The 16,566-nt window shown below is 44.6% G+C and overlaps 1 pseudogene; it reads right to left on the bottom strand.

Annotated features, from left to right (window-relative positions):
• LOC142439747 (ras-related protein Rab-11A pseudogene) overlaps positions 1-9,917 on the bottom strand; it is a 101,598-nt pseudogene extending 91,681 nt beyond the window's left edge.
• Positions 9,918-16,566: the final 6,649 nt, after the last annotated feature.

Here is a 16,566-nt window from a genome sequence, read left to right as displayed (position 1 = left end):
CCCCCCAATCTGGGTGAAACACAAAGGGAGAACAGCAAAGGAAGCAAGACAAAGCGATGAGGTCTCGAGAAATCCCCCAAATAGACTTCAGACTCAGAGGATAGGGCCTGGCACCTCATCAGACTCGCTCAGAAAGCTTTCATAAGGGTCGGCAGACACATCTGCAGCTATTTACAGGCCCTTCTTTTCTTCTTTTATTTCATGTGTATCCATAGAAAATAGGCAAGATAAACAATCCTGAGGAGAGAACAATGGAACTGATGGTTCCAGGGGAAACAGAAAGGAAGGAGACACAGGTGGGGAAAAGGGAGTGTGTAGCTGACAAACCAAGGGAGAAGGGAACAACAGAGATCTAAGATCAATGGAGAGAAGAGTGTAGAAAGCCTGGAGGGATTGGATCAGGGGCAATGTAGCTGAGAGAAATTACTGAGAGCCAAATGAAGGCTGAACATGATAGTGCAGGGGGAGAAAACTAAAAGGAAATAGAAGAAAGGAGTAGGAGGCAAAAGACATTTATAGAGGAATAAATATAGTCACATATATATGTAAATATATTAATATATAACGATAGCGATATAGGTCTATGTACTATCATTATATTAATATATAACAGTAGGGATATAGGTCTATATGTTATGTTATGTATCAAGGTAGCAGATGGACATTGAGCCTCTACTCAAGTCAACACAAGAACACTTTGTTCAAATACCCAGGCATTCTGTGATGCTCGCCTTCCCGACATAATCGCTCAAGACAAAAGGAGTGCATGAACAAATGTGGTGAAGAAAGCTGATGATGCCTGATTATTAAAAGATATAGCATCTGGGGTCTTAAAGGCTTGAAGTAAAATAAGCAGCCATGTAGCAGGGAAGACACAAAGGCCACATGGAAGAAGCACACCAACCCCTGTGATCACCAGGTGTCTAGGGGATCAGGTATCAGGCATCAGAAGACCCAAAACAAACAATCATCTCAATGTGAACGAGGGGGAGCACAGAGTGGAGACCCAAAGCCCATCTGTAGACAATTGGACCTCCTCTAACAGAAGGGTCACAAGGAAGGGACAATCCAGCCAGGGTGCAGTATAGCACTGATGAAACATACAACTTTCCTCCAGCTCTTTAATGTTTCCTTACCCCCTCCCCCACTATTGTGACACCAGTTCTACCTTACAAATCCAGCTAAACCAGAGCACGAACACTGGTACAGATAAGAGCTCTCAACACATGGAATCCAGGACAGATAACGCCCTTAGGAACAAAACTGGGGGTGGTGATACCATGAATGTACAGGGAAGGTAGGGAGAGAAGGGGGAGAAAAGGGGAAATGATCACAACACACAACAGATAACCACCACCCACTCACCCCCAAGGGGACGAACAACAGAAACGAGGGTGAAAGAAAATAATAGTAATTTATCAAGGGTTCACGGGGGTGAGAGAGTGGGGAAGGGAGGGGGAAAAAAAGAGGTGCTGATTCCAAGCTCTCAAGTAGAAAGAAAATGTTTTGAAAATGATGACAACATATGTATAAATGTGCTTGATGCAATTGGTGTATGGATTGTTCTAAGAGCTGTGAGACCCCCCCAATAAAATTATTTATAAAAAAATAAAAACAACCAACCAAATTCAAACTCACTGCCATTGTGTTCATTTCAAATCATAGTGACCCTTCAGGACAGGGTAGAAACCCTCTGGGTTTCCAAGAATTCTTTACGGGAGTGGAAAGCTTCATCTTCTCCTGCAGAGCAGCTGGTGGTTTCAAACTGCTGCCCTTATGGTTAGCAGCCCATTGAGTGACCACTCTGCTCCTCCATGAGAGCTCGTCGGCTGTGACTCTAGCACCCCAAGTTCTCTTAAGGGCACCCTCAGGTGAGTTTCGATGGGCCTGGACTCCTTCTGCCTGAACTCCTACGGGAATGCCAGTAATCCATTGTCTATTGCACTCTGCCAGAGGGAAATGCTATTTACGCTGCTAGTTAATTGTCCAAAGGAATTCAGCGGAGGCTGAATTTATGTGGAGACTCATAAATGGATTTAGGGCTTCCACTGTCAAATGTAGCCTTTTGCAAATTTAGTGCTCAGAAGCTTAGGCTCTAATGCAGGTTACTGTTGATAGTGGTCTCTTTGACTCCAACTCACGACAATATTACATACCCCAAACTCACTGTCATTACGTTGATGCCAACTCATAGGACCCCATAGGGTCCCTTGGAGTTTCAGAGACTGCATCTGCTTCTGGGAGTAGAAAGTACTGTCTCTCTCCCTCAGAGCAGCGGGGGTTTCAAACTGCTCTTCTTTCAGATCCCAGCCCAGGTTGTAACCACGATGCCACCAGGCCTCCTTAAACTGATGTATGGCAGAAGCAAATCCTTGTCTAGTCCTGCCCTATCTTCATCATCATTTGTATGCTTGAGTCTCTTGTCAGAGCTACTGTGTCCGTCCATGTCATTAATAATGTCCTTTGTTTTCTCTGGTGACATACTTAACCCAACATGACATCCTTTTCTAGAAATTGCCCTTTCCTGATGTTGTGTCTGTACCAAAAAAGATATTCTTTCGTGATCTATATTGCTTTTGCTGTGTAATTTCGGAATTAGCTCTCCAGGGCATTTGCCCTAGTCTGGAAACTGCTGAAACCTGCCAACCAGGGCATAAAACTCAAATTCACTGCCGTTGAGCCAACCCCAACTCACAGTGGCCCTGTAGGACGGGGTAGAACTGCCCCTGTGGATTTAGAAAGCCTGGTCTCCTCGCTGTCGGAGTAGAAAGCCTCATCTTTTTCCCTAGCTGTCAGTATTCTATCAACAAACAAGCCACCACAGGATGACAAAGTGACAATGAGTGGTGTATCTCCTAGGTGGGGACAGAGTATTTGCTTTAATGAATTTCCAACCCCATACAATAAATATCACAGAGATGCTGTAGTTTGAGAACCATGTTAATTTCCAAAAGAAGCCTGTCCTCTAAGAGGGAGTGGGCGGGAGTTGCTTCTCTGAGCCACTGAGCTCTGCTCACCTCCCCGGACAGCAGACTTCAGGCTTCCCAGGGCTTCCAATAATCCTGCCGGTTCAGCCCCTACCTGAAAATCTGGTTCCACTGAAAATGGTTTTATCGGCACAGTTTCTAAGCCTTGGGGCAAACACAAATAGTTTGGCCCTAGTTGTTCCCATTAAAAGTTTGCTGTAAGGGACTATAAAAACATAGATGTTAACAATAAATAGGCTGATAAGCTTAACTTCTCAAAGAAGAAAATGTGAGCGCATTGACAATATTTTGCTTAAGGCAAAAGACCTTGACTAGCTCAAACCAGTTTCCAGGACATTCCCCACTGCTGTTAACTCCTGGCCGCCATATCAGACTGTAGAATTGCCTCGTGGGCTTTCCAGAGCTGTGCCCTTTACACCAGAATGATCCTTAGAAGCAAGGCTAGCAAGACTTCATCTCTTTGGACATGTTGTTAAGAGAGACCAGTCCTTGGAGAGAGAAGGTCTGGTGGTGTGGTGGTCAGCAGTTCAAACCCACCAACCACTCCAAGGGAGAAAGGTGAAGCTTTCTACTCCGGTAAAGATACAGAGTCTCAGAAACCCTCAGAGGCAGTTCTGCCCTGTCCTACAGGGACACTGTGCATCAGCCTTGACTCAACAGCAGTGAGTGGGGGCTTTGAGAAGGACATCATGCTTGGTAAAGAGCCAGCCAGAAAGAGTAGGACCCTGAAGGAGATGGCTTCACATGGTAGTAACAACAGTGCATTCTGTGATTGTGAGCACGGCACAGAATGAGGCCATGTTTTGTTCTGTTACTGAGGGCCACTGTGAGTCAGAGCAGACGTGAAACCGCCAGCGTTACAGAGACAGACTACACATCTTTGTCCTATGGAACCATTGCTCCTGAGAGCTTAATCATTGTGCCACAAGAGTACAAGAGTAACAATGACACGCAAATACCTGCCCCCCCAACACACACACAAACACAAAATCACATTTCTTTGTCTTCCAAATACCTGTTCATTTCCTGCAGTTTAAACATAGGGGGGGAAATGAGGAGCTGCTGCCAGGGGCTTAGGTGGAGAGCAAATGTTTTGAGAATGGTGAGGGCAATGAATATACAAATGTGCTTTACACAACTGATGTCTGGATGGATTGTGATAAGAGTTGTATGAGCCCCTAATAAAACGATTTTAAAAAATCGGGGACGTGTGATTGTGAGTTTGCCTCATCTTGCTCCCACACGCAGCCTCCAGTGCACACAGTGGATTTACAGTTGTCCAGAAGGCAGGGCGCTATCCTCCACCAGCCAGCCTCCCGGCAATGAGTGTTTCGGGCTGTGGCCCACGAGCAACCGAAACAGAATTGCACCCTTAGCCTAAGAGGAGGAGCACCTGTAGGAAAAAGGAAATTGCATTAAATTAATTGATCTCCATAGGCCTTTTGGAAAGGGGTGCCTAGGACATCCATAACTTATAAGACAATTAATTATGAAACTGCAGCCTGGACTTTCCCAACCTTCATATAAAGAATCCACAGAACCGCAGTGCTGGCTCCTACAGCGGCCCAGTTAATTAAAGCTTACGCAGTGGTTGTAGCCTGGGGCCGTCCTTTGAATTAGACTCCATCCCATCATCCCCTGCATTCAGGGATGTGCTGACAGTTTTATTTCCCTGATGAGCTGAAGTGATTGAACCGAAGAATGTAAAACAAGCAGTGGTCACCATGGCGGGTTCCCTCACAGCTTGTCCTTGGGTGAAGACGTGGCCACTCTCTCTGGTTGGTAACAAAATTAAAGAAAAGAACTAAGAACCCAGAAGAATCAGTGTTTAACAGGAATGTTGGCTCGAGCCATGAGTTACAGAGGGGTCTGCTGTGAGGCCACTATATACCGTTGTGCTTATAGGTTACACTTTTGTCCTACCATGGGTCCATCATTTTGTCATACTGTGGTGCTTGCCTGTTACAAGGATGCTGGAAGTAATGCCACCAGTATTTCGGCTACCAGCAGGGGCATCCACGGTGGTCCCATTTCAGTGGGTCTTCCAGCCTGATGAGGACTAGAAAGAAAAAGAGTCCGTGAAAATAAGTCCATGAAAACACTGGATGACAGCTGAGGGGTGTCTGATGGCGTGCTTAGAAAGAGGAGTTTCCTAGGTTGAAAAGCATTCAACATGCGGCAACCACAGCAGGGGACCAGAGCACACCAGCATGACTATGGTGCAGGACCTGGCTCGATGTCAGACTGCTGTGCTTGTGACACCAGGAGTTAGCACCAGCTCCACAGCAGGTAACGACAAGATGTCATTCCGGCTTCAAAAATGGCAAGACTGACACCAAAGCTGAATTAAGAAGGGTAAGGAGGGTGAAACCTAGACCGGAAGTCACAAAGCAGGGTTGGCAACGAGCTATAGTTTTCATTTTGTTCACATCCGTGGGCCAAGGTTATCTCAGCACATGTGACAACAACATCTAAAACAAACCCTATCCCAGAATTTCAAGCAGAAAGCCAGAACAGATTATCAGGGTGGGTGCTCTGCCACCATAGGGTGTGTCGGCTAAGAGTTGTGCTATTTTACAAACACTGGATTCCATTCCTGTGACACAACCTAGGGTCATACTTCCCGGGCTTCTGTAGCTGCATGGAGTTACACGGCCACACGGAGACAAAGAGCTATTAACTCTCAAATCCAAACTCACTGCCATTGATTCAAGTCTGACTCACAGTGACCCTATTGGATAGACCAGACGTGGCCCCTTTGTGTTTTCTACAGATTTGAAGCTTCATCTTCCTCCCATCCAGTGAACGGTGGGTTTCCACTGCTGGCCTTGTGGTTTAGCAGCTCCACCACGAGGGCTCCTTTTAGTGGGTTATTTATTAGCGATCACCTAACGAGCAATTTGTGACCTGCTAAAGGTCAACAAACAGACCTTGAACTATTTATAGGCTTTCCTTTTTTTGTCGTCAGTTTGTTGTTGTTGCTGTTGTTTGGGTTTGTTGCTTTCTTTTGCTCTGTCTTGTTTTTGTGCATATTATTTTCTCTGCATGTGTATCTAAATAAGATAGGTGGGATAAACAGTCTGGAGGAGAAAACAATGGGACCTACGGTTCCAGGAGGACATCTGAGGGGGGTACGGGGGGGAAGAAATCGGTGTTAACAAACCCAGGAACAAGTGATCTAAAATTGATAGCAAGGAGGGTGTAGGAGGCCTGGTAGGGCTTGATCAAGGGCAGTGTAGCCAGGAGGAATTACTGAAACCCAAATGAAGACTAAACATGATAGTGCTATGAGAGGAAAGTAAAAGGAAATAGAGGAAAGAGCTAGAAGGCAAAGGACATTTATAGAGGTCTAAATATAGGCATGCACATATGTAAATATGTTTATTTGGGTCTAAGTACATATATTTGTAGGTTTAGTATGAAGGTAGCAGATGGACTTTGGGGCTCTACTCAACTACTCCCTCAACACAAGAACACTTTGTTCTATTAGCCTGGCATTCCATGATGCTCACCTTCTGGACACAATTGCTGAAGACAATATGCATGTGAAAGTAAGATGTTAAATTAGGAAGACTGCAGCGGAATCAATGCATATGAATGGTGGTGCTGGGGAAGCATATTAAAATTGCCATGGACTGCTGAAAGGGCAAAGCAATCTGTCAGAAGAAGTCAGCCCAGAGTGCTCCTTGGAAGCAAGGAAGGCAAGACTTCTCCTTGCATACTTTAGATATATTGTCAGCAGACACCAGTCCCTGGAGAAGGACATCAAGATGGATCGGCACCGTGGCTGCATCCATGTGCTCAGCTATAGGAGCAATTGTGAGGCTCGTGCGGGACCGGGCAGTGTGTATTTCTGTTATGCGTAGGGTTGCTATGGGTGGAGATGCCTTGCTGGTGCCCAACAACAGAATTTAGAAGAAAGAAGAGGATAGGGGGATGCAAGAAGAAAGGGAAATGGAGTGGGGAAGAAATAAGAGACAGATCGAGGGGGATGGGTTAAGGAAGGAAGGGAGGAGGAAGAAAGACAGGTGGTCGAGGACCATTTAGTGGAGGATCAGCTAGACGTTCACATGGAGATAGAGGCTCTGGACATATCAGTATGTGATAGTAGCAGAGTCCAGCATCTGAGCTTTGTGTGATATATATATATGGAGAGTTCATATAGCAAGAAGGGATATAATAGCTAATTAGTCCATACAGCAGTACACAGGGCTCAGTTCCACTCATTTTCATGGAACATTTAATATACTTCAGCCCTTCAACTCATGTGGTCTGCTGGTCCAAGGTCAAGAAAGCAGACAGTGGAGTCTGCCTCAGGGAAGACAAGCAGAGTGGGGCAGCAACAGCATGAAGACATGAAGTTGAGGCGTAGCAGAGGCCAGTAGCACGGTTGCTTAGCAAAGCAGTCCAGGTAGAACGTCAAGCTCCAGCAATGCACACACGGCAAGGCAACAAGATCCACGGGATGACTCAGCCCACAATAGTGCAGCACACGTCATGAGCACCACGGGAGACAGAAGAGTAACTGCGAAGCATAGTAATCTGTGTAAGCCCATACGCACACGGTTTTGGGGTATCCCTCTATCCCGAATAGTATCAGTGCACTTGGCACACTGTGCAGAGCACTGCTTACAATTACCCGCAAGAAGTAAAACTAAATATTGGTGTGCACATTTCAGAATGAGACACTAGTTGCTCCACTGGTTTCAATGGCATAGTGGAAAAAAGTAATTTTTAGTTTTTATAATGCCAAAATATATTCTATTTAAACTCAAGGTACTATTTCATCTTCCATACTAAAAAAAGCACATGCCTTTAAGGGACACCACTTGAGTAGAAATTAACTTCTCACTGTATTCCTTGGATGAACCGAAACCAAAACCTTAACTGGCCTGTATTCTAGAGCTTACTGCAAAACTCAAGTATCAGCACTATCAAAATTATTATCCATGCCTGTGTTGGATATGGGGATACTACTGAGTTGCATTTTATTTACTTGAAGGTTTTAAGAAACAACGTACATTTCAAAGTTTAATACAATCAGCATTAAACCAGTTATTGCCTGAGCATGATTGCTGCTGGGAAATTAGATCTGTTACATGACAGAGGCGTCAAAGGACTGCCGGACCATTGCTCACAGTGGTACCTCACATGGAATGCCACCAGTCTCTTTAGTTCCCACCCTGCCAGGCAGCCTGTCACCATTCTACTACCCAAACCATAATTCTTTGATGTTGATTAGGATTGTGCTTATTCCAGGAAAAAAAAAAAGCACCCTTCACTCCAGCCAACTTCCATGCTTAGAAAAATCAAAGAAAAAGTTTTATGAATTTGCACAAACCTATTAAGGCGTATTAGAAAGTAACTTCTGGAATGAGGGAGACATTTCAAGTTCTCACAACACTGCTATAGTTATAAGGCAAATCTTAGGTTTGGGGAAATATTATACTGCACTGAGAGAGACGTGTATACCGGTAATTATAAGATGCTCTGTGGAAAAATAACAACTGCTTTTTTTAATGTCTTCATAGTTAGATTTGATCAAGTTAATAGGTCTGCCCGTCAAGTGATGAAGTTCTACTGTGCCCTGCAGTGGCAGGCTGCCCTGATGAAAAGTAAACAATTACTGAGGACTCCAAACATTCAGTGAGGGCATAGCATGGGAAACAGCTGCAGTCAATGGGACAAATGGATGATTTTATAAAACTTAAGTCAAAGACATAAGACATGGAAAAATTCAGAAGTATGAGGTAGTAATATAACACAAAGTGACCACCGAAATTACAAATATATTTATACCTCGGACCTGGGAAATGGACTGTACACAGCCTTCTAGGGCGAAGAGCAATACCTTCTATGTTGTGATAGCACTGCACCTTTGGCTTGTTGTCAGTGGTTAGTGGAACAAAGAATTGGGACCACAGTGTTGCTTGGAGACATGTCATTTTCCCATCGGCCTGACATTTGCTTCTGGGAAGCAATGCACTATGGTCTATCTCTGTCAGGAGTGTTTGAAAAGCAGCTTCTACCTGTGTACAGTCTAGAGCAGAAGGCTCAAAGAATGACTAACCATTCTTTTCTGCAAGAGCTCTTGCTTCATCTGTAGGGACTGTCCTGAGATAACTTACATCTTACTGCCTGCCAGCATGGTAACAATGCTACTATCAACGTGATCCCTCAGTTCTTTCAGCCTCCGTTCTACATTTGCATATGTGAGATGTTCAGCAATGTCATAAACCAATAAGGCACCTGCAGCTCCAGGAGGATATGCTGATGTGACTGTGCCCCTTATCTGTACCTTTAATGTTGTTCCATCAACCTGAATGCTTCTCTTTTTTAATCGTTTTATTAGGGGCTCATACAATTCATATCATAATCCATACATACATCAATTGTATAAAGCACATTTGTACATTCATTGCCCTCATCATTCTCAAAACATTTGCTCTCCACTTAAGCCCCTCAGTTTCCCCTCCCTCCCCACTCCCCTTTTCCTCATGAGCCCTTGATAACCCATAAATTATTATTTTTTTATATCTTGCCCTGTCCGACGTCTCCCCTCACCCACCTCCCTGTTGTCCATCCCCCAGGGAGGAGGTCACATGTAGATCCTTGTAATCAGTTCCCCCTTTCCAACCCACTCTCCCTCTATGCTCCCAGTATCGCCACTCTCACGACTGGTCCTGAAGGGATCATCCGTCCTGGATCCCCTGTGTTTCTAGTTCCTGTCTGCACCAGTGTCCATCCTCTGGTCTAGGCAGACTTGCAAGGTAGGATTCTTATTACAAATTCAATTCCAAGGGTGCTCTTGCTCTCCAGATTAAACTCATTTCGAGTGAATCGAGACGGGAGGTTACTCGTTCCAACACCAGAATCTCCAGTAAGGACAACTTGGAAGAGCTTGTCGTACTCCTCACCGAGGTTGCCCATTGAGTGGCCAAGGAGCGAAGGGGTGGGAGCAGCAGGGGCATTGGTGGGACCAAAGGCCATCAATGCAGGGGTAACCCGAGCATTGCATTTCATCTCATTTTTGACAACTTTCAATTTTCCTAGATTCATATGGTATACAATCCATGTTCCAATTATTAATCGATGTTATCTTCTGTTCAGTTTTGACCCATCAGCAAATGAAGATACTAAAGACTTTACTCTCACAAGCTTTCTGCATCCTAATTATTATGGTGGAGTCTACTTTGAGAAGGTAGCTCTTTCTCAATCCTATTTTCAGTGACTCCCAGCCTGAGGGGCTCACGTTCTGGCCCTATTTCCGGATGTGCTGCTTCTATTCATTAGGTTTTCAGTTACTGACAATATTTTAATACTACCCATGGGGTTTCCATTGGCTAATACCACTGAAGTGGATAGCCGATTCTTTCTGTGTAGTCTGTCAGTCTGGAAGCGCTGAAGAAACCTGTTCACTTTGGGTGACCCTGCTGGTCTTGGGATTACCAGTGACATAGATCTCTGCATAAAGCATCACACAAGCCACGACAGCACAGCAAGCTGACAGTCAAGTGGTGGTTTTGCCTTTTAGTGTGATGTCCACTTGCCTTTACTTTGAACTATTGAACCAGCCCTCCAAACCAAAACCAAGCTCACTGCCATTGAGTCAATCCCAGCTCATGGAGACCTTACAGGATAGGCGGCAATTGCCCTCTGTGGGTTTCCAAGACCGTAATACTTTTTTGGGGGGTTTTGAAACTTTTTTTAAATTTATTTTTTTTAACATTTCATTAGGGGCTCACACAACTCTTATCACAGTCCATACATATACATACATCAATTGTATAAAGCACATCTGTACATTCTTTGACCTAATCATTTTCTTTTCTTTTCTCCTCTTTTCTTTTTTTACATTTTATTAGGGGCTCATACAACTCTTATCACAATCCATACATATACATACATCAATTGTATAAAGCACATCCTTACATTCCCTGCCCCAATCATTCTCAAAGCATTTGCTCTCCACTTAAGCCCTTTGCATCAGGTCCTCTTTTTTTTTTCCCCTCCCTCCCAGCTCCCCACTCCCTCATGTGCCCTTGGTAATTTATACATCGTTATTTTGTCATATCTTGCCCTATCCGGACTCTCCCTTCTCCCCGATCTCTGCCGTCCATCTCCCAGGGAGGAGGTCACATGTGGATCCTTGTAATCCGTTCCCCCTTTCCAACCTACTCACCCTCCACTCTCCCAGCATCGCCCCTCACACCCTTGGTCCTGAAGGTATCATCCACACTGGATTCCCTGTGTCTCCAGCCCCCATATGTACCAGTGTACAACCTCTGCCCTATCCAGCCCTGCAAGGTAGAATTCGGATCATGGTAGTTGGGGGGAGGAAGCATCCAGGATCTGGGGGAAAGCTGTGTTCTTCATCGATACTACCTCGCACCCTAATTAACCCATCTCCTCTCCTAAACCCCTCTATGAGGGGATCTCCAGTGGCTGACACTTGGGCCTTGGGTCTCCACTCTGCACTTCCCCCTTCATTCAATATGGTGTGTGTATATATATTTACATACATATATATATGTACATATATATTTTTTTTGCATGATGCCTTATGCCTGGTCCCTTTGGCACCTCATGATCGCACTGGCTGGTGTGCTTCTTCCATGTGGACTTTTTTGCTTCTGAGCTAGATGGCCGCTTGTTCGCCTTCAAGCCTTTAAGACCCCAGACCATAATTCTTTATAGGAGTAGAAAGCCTTGTCTTTCTTCCACTAAGAAGATGGTGGTTTCCAACTGCTGACCTTGCAGTTAGCCAACCAATGTGTGTGTAACCAGCCCACTATGACACCAGGGCTCCTTGAAACAGCCCTGCTCACAACAAATTCCTCACCACGATTACTTTCACTTGCTGCACATGCAGTGTTGAAAGCATCGAAAGTCTTGGAGCCTTTTCTTGCAGTGCAGTAAGACATAAAGACTGACTTGGCCTTATGGGTGCACTTAAGTACAGATCCTGTCCGTGACCCGAGCACTGCCTATAATTCGCTCAATAAGAAGCCGCTTATTCTCCAGCTTGCCAAGTAGGCCAGGTGTTGGAACATTATTAAATTAGTTACATTCCAATGATTAATACCAAGGAATGAGGACCTTTTAATTTGCTTCTTTGACTCTCAAATGTTAGTGAGATGAAAGAAATCCTCCCATCAAAGGCAACAAGCCCCTCGATTCACACTCTTCATTGTGGTGTTGCCGACAACCCACAGGAGACAAGCTGAGTGAGAAGCATAATTGCCAGGATTATTTATACTAGAATCTCAAGAATTTACCTGGCAAGCTCTATAAAAAAAATGTGATCTGATCCTGCCCACGGCAAAGGAGGTGGGGTGGGAGGAGTAGGAAAATGTAACAAAACAGCATTTCCTTTACGTTCCTCAATTCCCGAGGCACTCGAGCCCAGGATCAGATCCCGAAAATAGGAAGCAGATGTTGAATGCCATCCAGAAGCCAATTAGAAAATGTCACTCACGCACTTCAGCCCTCAGAGTAGATTTCCCTTTCCAAATGAAAGTTACACCACTTTCTATCACTCCACAGGTTTGCAGAAAGCCCCAGGCCATAAAAACAAAAAGAGATAAAGGCATGTTTTTGTTTTTGTTTTGTTTTTGGACAGGTACAGTTCTCTAACATCTCAAGCCCCACATTTGTTTTGTTTTTAATGACAATAATTAATTCTGTGAATTAGTTAGGGAACCATGACACAGCAGATCACAGAAGCGAGTGTGTTAGGTAAGTCTTCATTTCCCCCAAGGACTCTGCCGGAGTAAGAAAATACACAGCAATCAAGAGGAGTGCAGACACCTGCCAGGCAGAAGGTGGGGGCGCTCAGCAGGTCGTAGTTGCACCATCCAGTTCCCGTGTCCGGGTTCCTGATCGAGCCTGACTGAGCAGCTCCAACAAGCTACATGGCACAACCATCACAGCAGCAACACAAGGACGTAGGTTTTCCTGTTTCAAGCCCAGAGAGGACTGTAAGGGAAAACCATACATTAATCTGTTATGCAATGAATGGGTGTCATGGCGTCCCTTCTAGCTGGGCATATTGACTCTCCACCACAATATCATCCTTCAAGACAATGCTCCTTCAGCCACTGCCTTGACAAGCCATGCAATCTCTTTAAGTTCTTCCTCTGTGCAGCTACATGGCCAACTCACCGAAAATATACCATTGAAGAAGGTACCCACGGTTCTTGCCCGCAAAGAGCCTCGAAACTGGAGAAGCAAAGTCGAAATGACAATAAAATGTGAAACATGCTCCGCCAAGAGTTATATGGGGTGTGCCAGGAGTGTACAGGAGCGTTCCCATCAGATGTCAACTAAGAATCCTAAATGGACATATTCAGCTAAAGGTGGAAATCAGCGTTGCGTAGGACACGTTGTAAGAAAATGAAATCCCAGGAGCAAAAGCTAGTGGTGAGAATAGCAATAGGGCATTGGCACAACTGGACAAGGCACAGGTGAGTTCTTTCTGGGAATTTGAAAGAGCAGTGAGCAGAAACCAACCTTTTGTGATTGTGAAAGTTGAACATTGAATAGGGAAGACTAAAGGAGAATCAATGCATTTGGTGCCATGGACTGAATTTAATTTGCCATGAACTGCCAAAAGAACAAACAAATCTGTCTTGGAAGAAGTACAACCATAATGCTCCTTAAAGATGGCAAGACTTCTTCTAAACTACTTTGAAGATATTGTCAAGCAAGACCAGTCCCTGGACAAGGACATCATGCTTGATAAAGTGGCAGGGCAGCAAAAAAAAAAGAGGAAGACCTTCCACAAGATGGATTGACACAGTGGCTGCATCTCTGGGTTCAAACATAAGAACAATTGTGAGGTGTTGGTTCTGTTGTCCACAAGGTCACTGTGAATCTGCAGCCACTCAATGGCACCAAACAGCATGAGTCAGAATCAACTTGCTGTCGTGAGTCCAGAGAAATCAGGCTGTGCCTGATTCACCACGTTGAAGCATTGGGAGTTGACCCCAATTTCAATGAGGGGTCTCTGAAAGGTTTTAGGCCTGGCAGCAGAATCCACATGGTGAAACCCAGAAAGACAACCACAACTGCAATACAGTGGACTAAGGCAAACTTTCCACAAGAAAATGGCTGAGAAGGCTATAGAACTTACTTAGTCCTACAGTGAGAGGGAGCTATGCTCTGGATAGGTCTTGACTTCCTTGAATTAGGCTCCATAGCAAAGACTCTGGTGCACAACTAACCAGGTTACCAATGTGTGATACTTAAGATCCTGGGTGAGCCATGATTCTCAGAGATTTGGCAATTAGGATGTAGGGATCCCTCTATGATGATATCCTCTATAGAGTGTGGCCTTTGTCAATATAAGTAGATGCTGTGGGAAAGCTTGCTCATCTTTACTGGATCTAAATTCTCTATGTCCTTTGTCATCTACTTAAGACATGAGCCTGCTATATTGTCTGCTGATCCTAGGAGTCATCAGCCGTTTATCATCTTACCTGCCGCCCTTGACTCCATTAGCTTCTATAGCCAGAAAACTGCTACATTGAGTTAATTAGCCCTATGTAGCTACATGAATCAGGAGAAGTCATCTGACCCACAGACTTGAAGCTTGCCCACCTCTACAATTATGTAAGCCATTTCCTTCATGCAAAACTCTCTCTATATATATACATATCTGTCACCTTCATTGGTTCTGGTTCTCTAGAGAACCCAGCCTTGGGCAATCTAATAATTTGAGAGTTAAATCCAATGATAAGTGAATTATTTGGGCCAGCACAATGATTTTTGTTTAGGTCAATTTAACTGTATTTTAAATTATTTTCCCAAAATCAACCCAAGCTGCACATTTATGTTACTTGTCCAGCTGCTGTGAGCATTTAGGTTTGTAAAATCAACATTATTTTTTTGGACATTCAGACCACTATTGTAGGAAGTACCTTATTGTGTCCCCCAAAAATGGATTTAGGGTACAAACTCTCCTGTGTCTATGGGGAGTTCACTTATTTGGGTAAAGTTTAAAGGTAATCCACAAAATATTTGGTTACATAGTTCATCAAAGAAGGTATACATCAAAAAGATGATCAAAATAATTAGTTATAAGAAAAAATAAAAACAAACAAGATGCCACTAGGATGGCTGTATGGAACGAAAACAAAGAGGAGGTGTTGACTAGAAATATGTGGAGAAACCGGAACCCTCGTGCCTTGTTGGTGAGAATGCAAAATGGTGCGGTCATTTGTTGTTTTTAACAATTTTGGGGGGGGATTTTTTTAATTTATTTATTTATTTACATTTTATTAGGGGCTCATACAACTCTTATCACAATCCATACATATACATATACATACATCAATTGTATAAAGCACATCCGTACATTCTTTGCCCTAATCATTTTCTTTCTTTCTTTTTTTTTTTAATCTTTTTATTGGGGCTCATAAGGCTCTTATCACAATCTGTGCATACATCAAATGAGCAAAGCACCCCCATACATTCGCTGCACTCGTCACTCTCATAATTCACCTTCCACTTGGGTTCCTGGAATCAGCTCGGTTTCCCTTTTTTTTTCCCCCATCCCCCTCCCTCCCCGATCCCACCCCTGGTCCCTTGATAGTTTATAAATAATTATTATATCTTATCTTACACTCCCCGGCGTCTCCCCTCACCCGCCTCCCCCTTGACAATCTCCCAGAGAGGAGGTTACACATAGATCTCCGAGATCGGTTCTCCCTTTCTACATACCCTTCCCTCCTGGTGTCGCCTCTCCCACCGCTGGTGTTGAAGGGTTCGTCTGTCCTAGATTCCCTGTGCCTCCAGATCCCCACTGCACCGCTGTACATCCTCTGGTACAACCAGGTCCGCAAGGCAAGGTAGGATTGGGGTCATGATGATTGGGAGGGGAGGAAGCGTTCAGGAACTAGAGGAAGGTTTTGAGTTTCATTGTTGTTACACTGAACCCTGTGTGGCCCATCTCCTCCTCACTACCCCTCTGGAAGGGGTGTTCAGCTCTCTACAGGTGGGCATTGGGTCCCCATCATGCACTCCCCCTCTTTCACGGTGATGTGATTCTCACCACCACCCCACCTTTGATGTTGGAGACCTGGTCTCCTCTGTCCTTCATGGTCACCTATGTTGGTGTGCTGCTTCCGTGTGGGCTCGGTTGCTTCTGGGCTAGATGGCCGCTTGTTTGCTTTCAAGCCTTTAAGTCCCCAGATGCTATATCTCTCAGTAGCCGGGCACCATCCGCCTTCTTCACCACACTTGCTTATGCACACTTTCGTCTTCAGCCATTATGTGAGGAAGGTGATCACACAATGATTGTTTTTGTTCCTTTGTATCTGCTACATGGTCCATTCAACACCTTGTGTTCGCTTAGGCCGTGTGCTTCTTCTCTGTGGGCTTTGTTGCTTCTGAGCTAGATGGCCGCTTATTTGCCTTCAAGCCTTTAAGACCCCAGACGCTATATCTTTTTTTGATAGCCGGGCACCATCAGCTTACTTCACCACATTTGCTTACACACACGGCTGTCTTCAGTGATCATGTCGGGAAGATGGGTATCCTGCAATGGCTGCTTAGCAGGGCGAGGTGCTATTGTATT

Source organism: Tenrec ecaudatus, chromosome 2 (genome assembly GCF_050624435.1).
Source record: "Tenrec ecaudatus isolate mTenEca1 chromosome 2, mTenEca1.hap1, whole genome shotgun sequence".
Taxonomy (NCBI): Eukaryota; Metazoa; Chordata; class Mammalia; order Afrosoricida; family Tenrecidae; genus Tenrec; species Tenrec ecaudatus.
The sequence above is the reverse complement of the archived record's forward strand: the minus strand, read 5'-3'. Positions and strand labels throughout refer to the sequence as shown.